A 14,044-nucleotide genomic window follows, 5' to 3' on the forward strand; every position below is an offset into this window, starting at 1 on the left:
TACAGTATGTTAATGCACCTTGTCTCTCATGCCTGGAAGCTCATAATCCACTCAACATCCTGCCAAGAACCTCATCCCAGTCATTCTGTCATAACAAACAGACCTTTTCCCCCCATGGGCTGTGTAAGAGCACCAAGGGTTGACAGAGGAGCTGACAAAAAGCAAGCAGAGGAGACAAAGTGAGCTCCAGTGGGTTCTAAGATATATATTTTTTCTAGCACACACTCCCTGTCAAATTGCAGGATACAGTCAATACAGGGAAATTACAGAGTCTTGCAAAAAAAATTATTCTGAATTGGGAGGATTAATGGTCAAAAGAATGTTCTTCTGGGAGTAATCTAAGTGTTATATTTACATTTGGCTTGGAATTATTTGCAGTGAGGAATTTCAAATGCAAATATTTTAAAAGCGTAGCATGTAGAGAGACACTGTGGGCACTTCTGTTTTCCTTAAAAAAAAATGGAGAAGAAGAAGAAGAAAACGGTTTTCTAGACTTTTTTTATTGGAATCTTAATGAGACCATAATTACGACAGCATAAGAGGAAAAAATGTAGCTCTTAGACACTTGCTCTTACTGTACATACAGGGCCCAGGATTTGAAAAAAAATAAAATTATTTCTTTTCCGAAGTGGGGCAAAGGGGGGAAAATGACTTAGCTAATTAACTCTTGCCCCTTTATGTACTTAGTCTGTATTTTCTTTTCTTTTCTATGCATATATGACTAGATGTTGAAAGCAGGCATGACCTGGTTGCATTGACTCCCTCCTCTATCAGGTTTGATTGTGTTACAGCGACACAGCATGTTAGCAACAGCAGATTTTTCAGCCTCGCTTCCTATGCCGGACATCTCTGGGGTGGAGCCAGACTGGGTACTTTCTTTCATAAGCCTCTGACTCTCTGGACCATATCTTGGGCCTGGTTTCCATGTCTGTGGACACAATTTGCACCAGCAAAGTGAGTTGCACAAATCAGAGTATGTTCACCTTTAGCTCCTTGAGGTGCACTCATAGACAGGTAGTCAGAGTTGCAGCTGCTGACATCTGCTTCTTTAATTCCATAAGGGACTTGAGGAACCAAAATCCCCTAAAACTGTTTCCTACATAAATGTGTCAATTTCACGTCATGCTGGTGGTTTAAGGTCCCATTGAAATCAATCGCAAAACTCCCATTGACTTTAATGCTGCAGGATCATCCATGAAGGAAGTGGAGATACTCTTCATTTGAGGTCTTCTCACCTTGATGTACCATTATCCTTATGCTCATAGAAATCCATCTTGTCTGAGGCAGAAAAATTGAAACCCAGGGTCAAATTCTGCTCTCGTGTATACCATTTTAGTGCCAACGTGAGTCAGTGCCTAAACAGAGATCAGATTTCAACAGGTTTCAAATGTTATAGATCTGGGATGGATTTGATGTCAGTTGAGTTATTCCGAATTGAGCCCCTGGACTTTGAATGGCAGCTAGCACTAGCTGTTGTCTCTGGTTCTGTTCTGTGCTCTTGTAAGATCTCTTACTGCAATCCCCTTTTGGCTATTTTATTAATTAATCTCTTAGCCATTTACATTGTTTTTAATTTTTCTGAAGTTTTACTCCATATCTTTCTTTCGTTTTCTTTCCCCCTTTCTCTCTCTCTTTCCTCAGAGACTCCACTTTGTGAATGAAGTAGTTATTCCAGAATAAAGTCACATTTGTTCCAGAATAGAGTGTCCACACGCAGAGTTATTCCCCAGTCAAGACTCTGGGTGAAGTCCAGCCTCCAGGTCCAAGTTGCTGTGAAGGGACTAGGATAGGTCTCTCTCCATGCTTTGCCTCTTAGGGTTTGCCTGTCTGGGAAAACTGACTGCATAGCTATTGCAGAATAAACTATTCCAGAATAAGTCTTGTGTCTGACATACTAGGACAGCAGGAAATGGGAAGCCTAACCTGGAAAGGATCCACCTTGCTATCAGTCAGAAGGAGATAAACCTTGCATGAAATAGGACCTTCTACAGTCATTAGTTATCCACTTCTGCCAGAACCACTGGTGTGCAGCTCTGGAGGAAACCAAGGACACGCAGCCAAAGAGAACAGAGAACAAACACGAATGGCAATCTGCCTGCAAGGAAGCACCTAACACAAATGATTTCCATACATATAGTATTGATCCATGTGAAAAATGCATTGCCTGGGAAGACCTATAAACAAGAATATTAGATCAACTTCAGGGTGATGGAGGTAGCTCTGATGAAAGAGGAAATGAGATGAGCAGCTATCGTTCAATAATCTGTTATTCAAACTCCAAGAGAATCATCTGCTAGGAAAAAAGTAGCTGTGAGAGGCGTACATGGAAAGCTGATAATGCATTTGGTATACATTAAATGAGCTGCAGCCATCTCCCCTCCTCTGCTTCACAGCTCATACAGAATGTTCTTTGAAATCCTGTCCTTAAACCTTAGTGCACTGGAAGATGCTCAGCTGGCTTTGCTTGCTGGACTGGGTACAGCATTTTGCATGTGAAATCCTTAGTCCACAAAGTTGTCATTCTTTATGCAACCAAAGGCACCGTACCATGACACACAGGCAGGGCTACTCTGGCTCACTGACAGGAGCAATTTCTCTGGACGAAGAGAGGAGAGGTGGGTCACGAGTCTGTCACGAGGTGCATGCAGGAAATAACAGCTGACGTTAGTGGAGATGTTTATTTAACACTGTAAGATAAATGTAAGAGGTCAGATGCAATGCTGGTGTAAATCAGCCTAGATCCACTAAAACCAATGGAGCTACAGTTCATACCATTTAAGGGTTTTCATAAGGTGACCAAAAGAACGCCAATCTTCCCATCTTGCTTTGACTCCTTTGCTCCTGGATCGCTTGTGATAGCCACTCCAAGCAGAATGCTAAAATCCGGTCTGTAAGTTTCCATCCAATGGATCTTTGTCAGTGCCAGCCAATGACCCAGCAGGATACAGGCATGTGTGTGTCTGCACTGACTCAGTGATCTGAGTCTGGTTTTAATTTCCTTTCTCTAGTTTTCCTTCATCCTGCAAGGAATAACTGTGAAGTAAATCAAATGGCCTATCTCCACAGGCTGCCCTTGGCTTGGCACAGGAGGATCTGGGGAGGGAAAGAGGCTGCCAATCCTGCGGTCACTAGACAAAGTGGGTTCTGTTAGCACAGTGTAACTTATTGTAATAACAATCAGCTCCAAAAGCTGTTTGGTCTTTGCTGCGATCGTGTCACGAGGCCAAGTGATCCCAGGCTCAGCACTCCCGCTTCCAGATGGGACCGAAATCAGGAATCACATGGAAACTTCTGAAAAATAGAAAGAAATGCTTAACTCGAGCTAGGCAAAGATTTGAGATGCTTCTCATTTTATCTTCAGTCCTTTGCTGCAAGGAGCCCCTTCAGCAAACTCTGAGTGGGGAAGTGAGGGTGGGGATCCGTAGCTGGTGCTCTTTCCTCTGAATGAATTCAGAAGCCTGGTATTAGGAAGCAGGAGGCCGATGGAGGTGTCTCAGTGCAGATTCAGCATAAAGCAAAGGACCCTGACCACTTGTGCTCATTAAAGGTCTCATGGCCCTTCTCAGGAGTGCAGAGGCATTAAGTGGTCTGGCGAGATTCCAACTTTGCCAATTGCCTTGCACCTAAAATTCCCCTCTGCAAGATCAGTCGGCTCTGGTATTATCAGCTTCTTGTTCATGTAATGATCCTGTGCCCCGTTAAACTGTTGTGCTCCATCCCAGAGGTGGCTGCTTTTCATTAGTTAGCAAAGTGCTCCCTAAATACCCCTTCCTTCCTCACAGTCCATTTAATGCACCAAATCCTGCAGTTCTTATTTAGCCAAATATCCCAGAGAAATGAAGGGGAGTATCAATAGTGTAATGAATACAGTATTTGGCCCAATGTTTGGAAAGGGTTTTGAGATCCTCTGATGAAAGACACTGCAGACATGGAAAGAATTATTATTACTATTTAAATGTGTCAGTTCAGCCCATCCCAAGACCCCTATAGTGACAGGTAAAGATGCAGGCTTGTCACATAATAGTACCATGGGTAAACCCATATATGGGGATTTCTTCGCTCTTCAGCTGTGAAACCCACTGGCCCACTTTGTTTCCAAGTCCGACAGCTTCCATGCCTCCATAATTGTAGATGAAGCTGCAGGAAATAGCAAAGCCAGAACCCTGAAACTATCATTGTGTCTAATGCCATAAAGGGAAATTCAGTTATTATCTCTAATATAACACACGTGTTTAATCGATGCTTCAACAGACTGCTGCTGACACACCGATCAGCAGAACAATAGCTTGCCAGCCATATTGTAATACTATCCTAAATGGTGTAGCTGGAAAATTCTCAACAGTATGACAACTGCCATTACCTTGAGACTTTACCAATTCCCATAAGGATCCAAAGGACCTTTGGGTTGCTGTTTGTTTCAGCTTAGGTTACTTGGCTAAATTACATGCATTCAAGTGTGGGATTGGCAGAGGGCTAGTTATCTTGTCAAAAGCAATGTAGAAGCAAAGGGAGGGAAAAGCCATCAAAGAATTAACTTGCATTGTTGCATGTTAGTAACAAATTCACATTCCATTGAATCATATTTATTTCCTATCTCTCTCTTTGTGCCCATAACATTTGCAAGTACAAATGCAAGGTCTTCCACTCTATTTATGGGTACACCTGTAAGCAGGCCGGTGGAATAGGTGACCTGTAGAGCTTTAGCCCAGCTATTAGGGTTCAATATGCCCATTGTGCTCTATATTCAGTGGTTTTCTAATAGTGAACTGTGCTACCTTTTGGGTTTACTCTGTTGGTGTTTAGCAGTGGGCTGACTGGTTTTTCTTGTTGAATATGTATGACTAAAACTTCTAATACAAATACTCAGGATGGCTCATCTTCAATGGGAAAGAGGTAAAGATAGGGGGGGAAAATCATGATCTAATTCAATATGCTTCATACATTTAAACTTTTTAAAATACTCATACAGAGGAGCAGCATTGCTTAAGTAGCTGGTTCAGAGAGTTAGCCCTGAGTGCCATGATGGCTGTTAGAGAAGCGCTCTGTGGGAGTCCACATGTAAATAGGTTATGAATAAAGTGCCAATAGATGTCACTATAACTATTCTAGCTGCACAGTGCGGTGGTACATCAACCCCCCTAAAGTACTAATTGTGTGCCAGGGATCCTGCAACTTGGAGCAAAGCCCAGAAAGTGTTTCAGCAGCGAGGCCCTGTAGGGTATGTCTCCACTGCAAATAAAAACCCGTGGCTGGCCCCTGCCAGCTGACTCAGGCTCCCAGGGCTCGGGCTGCAGACTGAACTCTGGGACATTCCCACCTCGCAGTGTCCTAGAGCCCGGGCTCCAGCCTGAGCCCAATTGTCTACACTGCAATTAAACAACCCCTCAGCCCAAGCCCCGTGGGCCTGAGTCAACTGACCCAGGCCCATTCTCCGGTGTCTAATTACAGTGTAGACATCCCTGTAGTTGCTAGCCCTGGTGGAGCCCAGTAACCACTCCAACACGTGACTGAAGCGAAAGGGTATTTTACTAGGGCCGACAAAACAGGGCATGTTTGCAAATTCCCCGTGTAGAGCGGCTTAAACCCTTACAGCTCAAAGTGAAACAACAGCGGTTCTTATTTGGGCTCCAGGGGGCAGTCCAATCAAGTGTTAGGGCGCCGGTCCAAGGGATGCCCTCTCCAGTCCAGGCTTCTATTGAAAACAAATAGGCATTTGCAAGTTTCCAGGCCAGGATCAGTTGGGGTCCCTCTGCACTGGCTCAGTGCCCAGTCTCTCTGTTTCCCCAAGTCCCACACAGCCTTCAGCAGCAATGTCCAGCAATCACATGCGTCCGCCCAGCTCCTGCTGCAGCCAGCTCTGTACACAGTTCCTGAGGGTTTCTCCCTGCGTCTGGTTTCCCCGCTGCTTCTGGCTAGCCACGCCGCTGCTGTCCTCAGGTCACTTCCAGGGTCAGGATATTTTTGGAGAGGTTCTGCCCCCTCCCGCCTGGCTAGGGGGAGGGTATGTGCAGTGGGAAGGGGTTTGGGGGTCGTTCCCTGCTGATGCCTCAGGAATACGTAGTGTAGTTTCTGAGTTTTGAAGGACCAATACATCGTCTTGTATGCCCAGCTCTTCACAGCGCCCACCGAAGGCAGAGATTTGATCATTTCTACCAGCTGGGAATATGAATGCTGACAATTTCTGATAGACTTAAGTCGGTGATATTTACTTTAGTACTGGGAAAACCATCCATGAAATCCATGGACTCAGTTTCTCCCCTCTGTAGGTTATAAGTAAGGATGCAAGAATAGGCCTCCCTGTGTGATTTTGTTTACCCTGTTCCTTCTTGCTAATGGATCACTCTTATGCATCTTTTTGGGAAGGCACCTTGATGAAAGCATGATGTGAAGTGGAAAGAAGGTGACTGGGGGCCACATACACCATCAACACGCTACAATTATGCGGAATAGTGGTCAAATTAGGGGTTCTTTTTCAGCCTCATCAGCTCAGGTCTGCTCTGTTCACACTGTCATCTTCTGGTCTCTCATAGCAGATTGTGCCCACACCTGAATCCCCAAGCCCTAGGATCATTCCACTCAAGCAATTTATAACTGTTTGTTTTCATTTATGGTTTAACAGACCTGCTGGAATTAGGCCCTAATTACCCTGTTATGCAAAGTAGCTCCTTTCATTTTTATAATCTCAGTTCCAATATAAATTGTATTTGTTTTTAACTCTGACGTCAACCATAGCAACAGAAGGTAATGATCTGCATGTCTCGCCCCTGGATATGCGACCCCCGTAGCTCTGAACCTTTCCAGACGACTGTCCCCCTTTCAGGAGACTGATTGGTCTTCGTACCCACAAGTTTCACCTCACTTAAAAGCTATTTGCATTCAAAGTCAGACATAAAAACACAAAAGCGTCACAGCACACTGTTACTGAAAAATTGATTACGTTCTCATTTTTACCATATAATTATAAAATAAATCAGCTGGAATATAAACATTGTACTTACATTTCAGTGTATAGTAGGTAGAGCAATATAAACAAGTCATGGTGTGTATGAAATTTTAGTTTGTACTGACTTGGCTAGTGCTTTTTATGTAGCCTGTTGTAAAACTAGGCATCTATCTAAATGATTTGATGTACCCCTTGGAAGACCTCTGCATACCCCCAAGGGTACACGTTCCCCGGGTTGAGAACCCCTGTGCTACCCAACTTGGCTCAGGAACGTGGAAGAAAGAAGGAAATGTTGGTGTTCGAGTCTCCAGTTAATACCAAGACAGATAAGACCTTCTGATAAGAATTCAGAGTATTTGGTCTGGATCAAGCACTAGAAGAGGAATGTCTCTCACTGTACCTCATCCTTCTCCTCCTCGCATTTCCCACCAAAAAAGCCCTGGCTATTATGGGCTAGCATACACAGAACTAACCACCTGCACACCAGCTATCTCCAGCCGTACATGTGCTGCTGTCTGGCACCAGTCTCGTTACAGAATATGCTACAAGGTAGTTCTTTCCATGCAAAGGAGGGAGCTGTACAGGACAGATAAGAAATAGCTTTTTCCTCCTCCAGTCTTGCCTCCTTGTCTAGTAGAAACAAGGCCTTAATTTAAAGTATTACTTTTTTATTAGCCAGTGCACGGTTTAATTACAGCAATAAAAATATAGATTATTTAAGCTTTGCTGATGTTCTATTACCTGGGAACCAGCACCAGCCTGGCTTTAATAAGCAGCTTCTGAGGAGGTGAAATAAATTCCTCTGGCTAAAGTGAGGGGGGCGGGCGGGGAGGAGGTTTGCTGTTGGAAACTGACTATATTATTTAATGAGGCTAGACTGTGGAATGACTTCTTCTTGCTGTCTGCATTTTGTGTGTGTGTGTTAATTTATATGCGCCCCTAGTTATTTCCACAGACCTGTTCTGAACAAACAAACAAACAAAGCACCAGGATATTCACCCAGTATTAAAGCTAAACTCAAAATGATTTTTGTTTAAAGTTCCAGGGGGGAAAACACCACTCACTTTTCTACAAAATTATTGTTTTGACTATATTACACATTTGCAGATTGCCTGTTTTTGTTTCATTTTTTTCTCATGATTCTCAGCAGATTGAACTGTGGCTGGGAGTCGTGACACCTGGTTTCCATTCTCAACTGTGCCACCAAGTTGCTGAGTGACAAGGAGCAGATCACACTCTGTGCCTCAGTTTCCCCCATTTAATCCAAGAGGACAATACTGGGCTACTTTGCCTTTGTATTATTGTTTAGATGACAGTGGGCCTAGGGGAACCAGTTGGGTTTGGGGCCCTACTGTGTTAGGCTGTGCACAGACACCTAGGGGGCAGTCCCTGTGTTGAAGCCTTTTCAATCTAAATAGATGAGACAGTCCAATGGTGGAAGAAGTGCCATTATCCCCATCTTACAGACAGGGATCTAAGGAATAGATAGATTAGGTGACTTGGCCTAGATCACACCAGGGGTCTGTAGCTGAACCAGGCACTGAACACAGGTCTCTTGAGGGCCAGTCAAATGCCATAAGACCATCCTTCCACCATGGATCACTTTTAGAGCTACAGATGAAGAAGTTTATCTACAGTCAAAGCATTCGAATTGTCTGATATTATATACAAATTATACCACAGTGATCTATTGTTATATACGTTAATGTAGAGTTTCTGACCAATACATATTTGAATGTTTGAGTTCCACATCCTAACTTTTAACCATCTATGACCACAGATCTCAAATCATACATTCTATTCATCACAGATTCTATTTGTATAGTTTTGAGAGGGGATGACACAGCAGTGGGAAATGATCTGTACCTGGGGAATCCCTCATGCCTTCTCTCGGGAGAGGAGAAAAAGGCCCCTCAAACATGATAAGAACAGGGTGATGAATATCAACCCTCAAAACTGAGAAGGAGGGAGTGTGTGTGACTAAAGCCTACCTTCTAGAAAGGCGTTCATTCTCGATTTGAAGGCTTCAAGTGATGGAGACGCCCTCATTTCCCTTGGTAGTTTGTTCTAACGGTTCAACACCCTCACTGTTAAAAATGCATGCCTTATTTTTAACTTGAATTTGTCTGCCTTTAACTTCCAGCCATTGGTTCTTTCTTATGCCTCTCTCGGGCAGCTTACGGAGCCCTGTAAGACTTGGTACTATATCCCCAAGAAGGCACTTAGACACCATACTGAAGTCAACTCTCAGTCTTTGTATCAATAAGCTAAATTGACTGAGGGTTTTTTCGTCTCTTGCTGAGAAGCATTTGCTCCAGCCCGCTAATTATTTTTGTGGCTCTTCTCTGAAGGGTTAGCATCTCCTGGGAGGAGGTGCTGAGCATGCTCAAATCCCATAGACGCACACACAGCTAACAGTCAGAAGGTGTGTTTCCTTACTGCCCTTAAGTGGGGCAGGGAGAATGGGGCAATATTTGTAGTGCTGGCCCTGGAGCAACAAAACTACTATGATTTCTTATTAGTTTGTTTTCTGGAAGCAACCACCATGTGCAATGGAAGGGAGTAACATGGACCGATTGACAGCCAGGCACGGGTGGCAGGTGAAGCTTCCCCTGGGGGAGGCTAGCTCTCTGTCCCGCCTCTTCTGCCCACGGCACCTGCCCACACTTCACCCCAGGCCCCACCCCCTCCCCCACTCACTGCCCTCCCTGCTCGGCCCCCTGCCACTCCTCCTCCACCCTCTCCCGCACGAGGCCCACACCGCTCACGCTTTCCACATCCCTCCTCTCCTCCACCCTACACCCCTGTGGAGGTGAAGGGGGTGAGGAGGGATGCAACGGGGGAGGGGAGTGGAGGAGAATGCGTCGAGCGGCGGGGACCTCCAGAAAGGGGGGATGGAGAGGAGGAGAGGAAGGACTCAGCCAGGCAGTGGCGGGCTGTGGGGACCTCGGGAAAGGGGCAGAGTAGGGAGGGAAAGAGATGGGGCCACCACAGCCCAGGCGGAAGGTCAGCAGTGACAGCGCTAAGCCCCCACTGGTCCATTATACCCGCCGCCCATGCAGCCAGGCCAAAGGTTATCTGAACAATAGCATTTTGTATGGAGTGCAACAGGAAACTTGGGGGTTGGTTGAAGAGGGGAAGTTTCCTGGGGTCATGACAGATGATGAGCTGGTGACCTCTGAATGAGAGTTTTGTCTGTGGGAATAAAAATGGAGGGAAAGAAAGGGATGGATCTTGGAAATGATATGAGGAGAGAGAGGCCAGAATTTGGAAATAGTTTTGATACGTGCGGCACGGGAGACAGAAGTTGACCTATCACACAGGGCAGTGCAAGCTTTTCATGATGAAATCCAAAAGCAAATGCGTAACTCAGGCAGCTTGGTGTTTGAAATATGGATATGAAACCAGGTAGGGACCTGAAAACCTTTCATCAAAGCTAAACTTCTTTCTTGTTTTCTGGGGAGGAGCATATTTGTCTGAGCCCAGGTTTTCAAACAAAAGGTGCCGGTTAATAACAATGTGTGTCTTTTAAGATAAGGGGAATCCCCACAAACTCACATATACTAGTTGAAAGACATGAAAAAACTAAAAATGATAGGATTTTGCTGAAAGGTGTGTGTGTGTTTTTACCTTGTGCAATTCTTATTTGCAGTGCAAACATTTGCTCAATTTTGTTTAAGTAGGCAAATTTTGCAGTTATTTTCTGAACTTGTTTAATTTTCCCCGGCACTCTTAAAATGCTCCATGAAAAATGTGTTGGGGGGAAGGTTGCATTTAAGGTAATAACTTGCTGCTTTCACTTTATTTCCAAGGTGTTTCTTATCTTGGTTTTTCTTTTCCACAGCTGTGTTTGTTAGTGAAGTAATTTGGCATGTCATGCTATTCCACCTTCTATTCCACCTTTTTATTAGACCTTATAGAAAAATACATCGTACGTTCCCAGTCCTGCAAACACTTAACATATGTGAGTAGTCCAATTTAAGCCAGTGGGGGCTACTCATGCACCTAAAGTTACTCCTATGTATAAGTGTTTGAAGGATCGGAGTGTAAATGATTAATCTTTTTTAATTAAAGCCTGCAACAAAAAAAAAGTCCAGTACAGCTCACAGACACCATAAAATCTGAAATAAATTCAGAGGAGCGGATTAAAGTGTTGCAGTAAAAAACAAAAAAACAAAAACCCAACACCTTTAAGATCCAGAATGCAAAGAGTTTTGTTGTTGCTCAATCAGATCTAAGTTAAAGTGTGCGCTTTATGGTCTAGTAACATAGCAAGGTTTGTTATGTATAGTAACAAGCATCCGAAATGACACAATAAAAAAAGAATTATCTGCGATTAGAACTAAACTATTGAAATTTCTCCAGCTGGAGCCAAAATTTGGAAGGGAGAGGGGACGACGGGGGGGGGAGGGGGAGATGGGGGAGAGTTTATTATTTCAGTAGCTGCAGTGAAAATCCCCTCTGGGTGTTTTGCAAACCGCCCTCTGCTCCTTGAAACCATCCCCCTCATTGACATGGTAATGGGCTTTGTTGAATTCAAAGACGATTACATCAGACATGTGTGGCCTCTTGTGGGTTTTCCAAGGCTTATAAAGCACACAAATTATATGAAAATATTGGGCTGAAAAATTAGTAAGCCATAGGAGTTTGTGTTGTTTTAGCCATGCTTTACTGCAGGGAAAGAAAACTGTGGCTACTAGAGACCTCTGGCCCGTCTTTCCTAGCTACTTTCTTTATTATTTTTCTTTTCTGGTGGGCTCTCTTTGGATACACCATCTGTATTTTTAAAGGTCTTTCATACTGGGGGGGTGGACGGGGTGGATGGTGGACTTTTCAGTGTGTTAGGCTTAAAGACCAGACTTAATTCTTTTCTCAGTTACACTAGTGCAACTCTATTGACTACACAGCGTAACTGAGAGGAGAATTTGAGTGCACAGGTTTTTTTAAAGGTTGCTCCCCAACGTTGCTGGCGCACTGTTGTGGTACCTACTCAACCAATACTTACACATGCAAAATGGGCCATGGCAGGTGTGACTGCTTTTTAACGTTTTCTTGGTGGATTTGCAGGGTTTTTTGCAGTGCGTTTTAAAAACCAACCTTTAAAAATGTGGCCCCATGCACGTATCAGTTTACATTCCATTTACTTTCATTATTGTTTTCTAACAATATGTGCCTAACTACCCAGGCCCAAAGGATTAACATTAGGCACGATATCAGGACAGCTAATTCCACATGTGGGCAACTAAATTCAGCCCAAGGTTGTGACCGCCACAAGCTTTGTGTAAGGGGTGGTATGTACAGCATTGCCAACTCTCATGCTTTTGTCATGAGTTACATGATAATTACTGTTTTCCTTAAAGATCCAGCTCCTGGAGTCAAGTGGACATGTGATGATTTCAACCTTCATTCTTAAAGAAAAAGTAAGTTTCTAGCCCTCGTGGCTGTGCAGAAAGCTTGAAAATGCGACTCCCCCCCAGTACACCCTAAGACTCAAAAAGCAGAAGGCAAATAAAAAGAACACAAAATCTATTATTTGTACATACTCTCCTGATTTTAAAGCCAATCTCGTGATTTTTGGTGAGCATGACTCATGATTTTTGAACATGTGGGGTTGGCAATCCTACATGTAAGTGCATCCTCCCAGGTACAGGACTTGCACCTCTGAAAAAGCACACATTCCTTCCAGCTTCCACCTTTATTCTAAGCTGTATCAACAGCAAATGGCATCATACCAAACACTAGCTCAACTGTCCTGGCAAGTGAATCGTTAAGGGAATTGCAAACGCATCATACACTCCCTACTTACTAATGCGAGGGAATTGCATGTACCCAGCATCTATTTATCCCTTTGTGCCTAGATCCAAGGACTGTGTTTCCTTTGCTGGAAGTAAGGGGTTGACTTGACCTTACTTCCCCTTTCCAGCTTCGGAGTCCCAGGGACGACTGAGTTCTAAGTATGGCTTCATTATCAGATGTGCTGAGCCCCAGAGCTCCAGCTGAACTCAGCTGGGTGTTATGGGTGCTAAGCACCTTCACAAATCAGACCAAACTCAACTAGGTGTTTAAATATGGATTCCAGGACTTAAAATTTCAGGCCAGTAATTTTGAAAATTTCAGGCCAGTTTGAAAATTTTACCCAGGGGTATTTTGGTTCCCCAAAAACTCAAACCCAAAGGATCATTTCTCACCCAGCCTAGCTTCTCTTCTGAGCTGGTCACGGAGCAAAGTCCAGCGTTGCTCAAATCGGGGCATCACATGGCATTACACTGTGATACATCCTGTAAACACAGGATGGTGACCTCAGAGTAGGATCTAGCAGAGAGGACAGTGCAATTGTGGGGGTTGGGGAGACAGCCGGGAGGGTTTGGGGAGGGAGTTCATCTAATGGTCAATGTTGGGGAACCAGGATGCCTGAGTTCCCTTCCCAGCTCTGTGGGCAGGTCACCCCATCTGTCTGTGCCTAAGTTATTGTTCTATGAAATGGATATCTCATATGTCAGGGTGGGGAGGTGGGTTACTTCTGTATATATTCTCAGAGTGATTGGGTTATTTGAGTTGATCACGGGATAATTCATGGGTCTATCTCTCTTTTATGGCAGCTTCTTGAAAATTGAAATACATTAACAAAAAGAGGGGTTATGAGGCTTCACTAGCTATATGTAAAATGTTTTGAGGGCTTACACTAAATGAAGCTACAGTGACACCGGTGATATTTTTTTGCTCTCCAGTTCTTTTCTTGCTACGGCGCGAATGCCCCTTTCTAAGAATTCTGCATGATTGAATGTTAAAGGCCGATTAGACGGTTATCCCAAAATGCAAGAATGCAGTTCCGAAGGTCACAATCCAGGAGGGGGTTGATACAACAGTGTTGATACAGGTTATTGACATACTTTATCAGGAGTTAACAAATGCAATGCAAGTCGTCCTGTTTCCATTCAGGTTACCATGTAATCAGGCAAATTGTCCACACCTCGGAGGCAAATAAAAGAGGCTGCTTATGTAAAGGAACTTGCTGTGGGTAACATTTATTTGATCTTGTCTGTCTATAGTTTCTGTAGTGACCAAGTTTATTCGTGTGTTTGTTCCGGTGTGACAGGGCGA

The sequence above is a fragment of the Mauremys reevesii genome, linkage group 15, assembly GCF_016161935.1.
Source record: "Mauremys reevesii isolate NIE-2019 linkage group 15, ASM1616193v1, whole genome shotgun sequence".
Lineage (NCBI taxonomy): Eukaryota > Metazoa > Chordata > Testudines > Geoemydidae > Mauremys > Mauremys reevesii.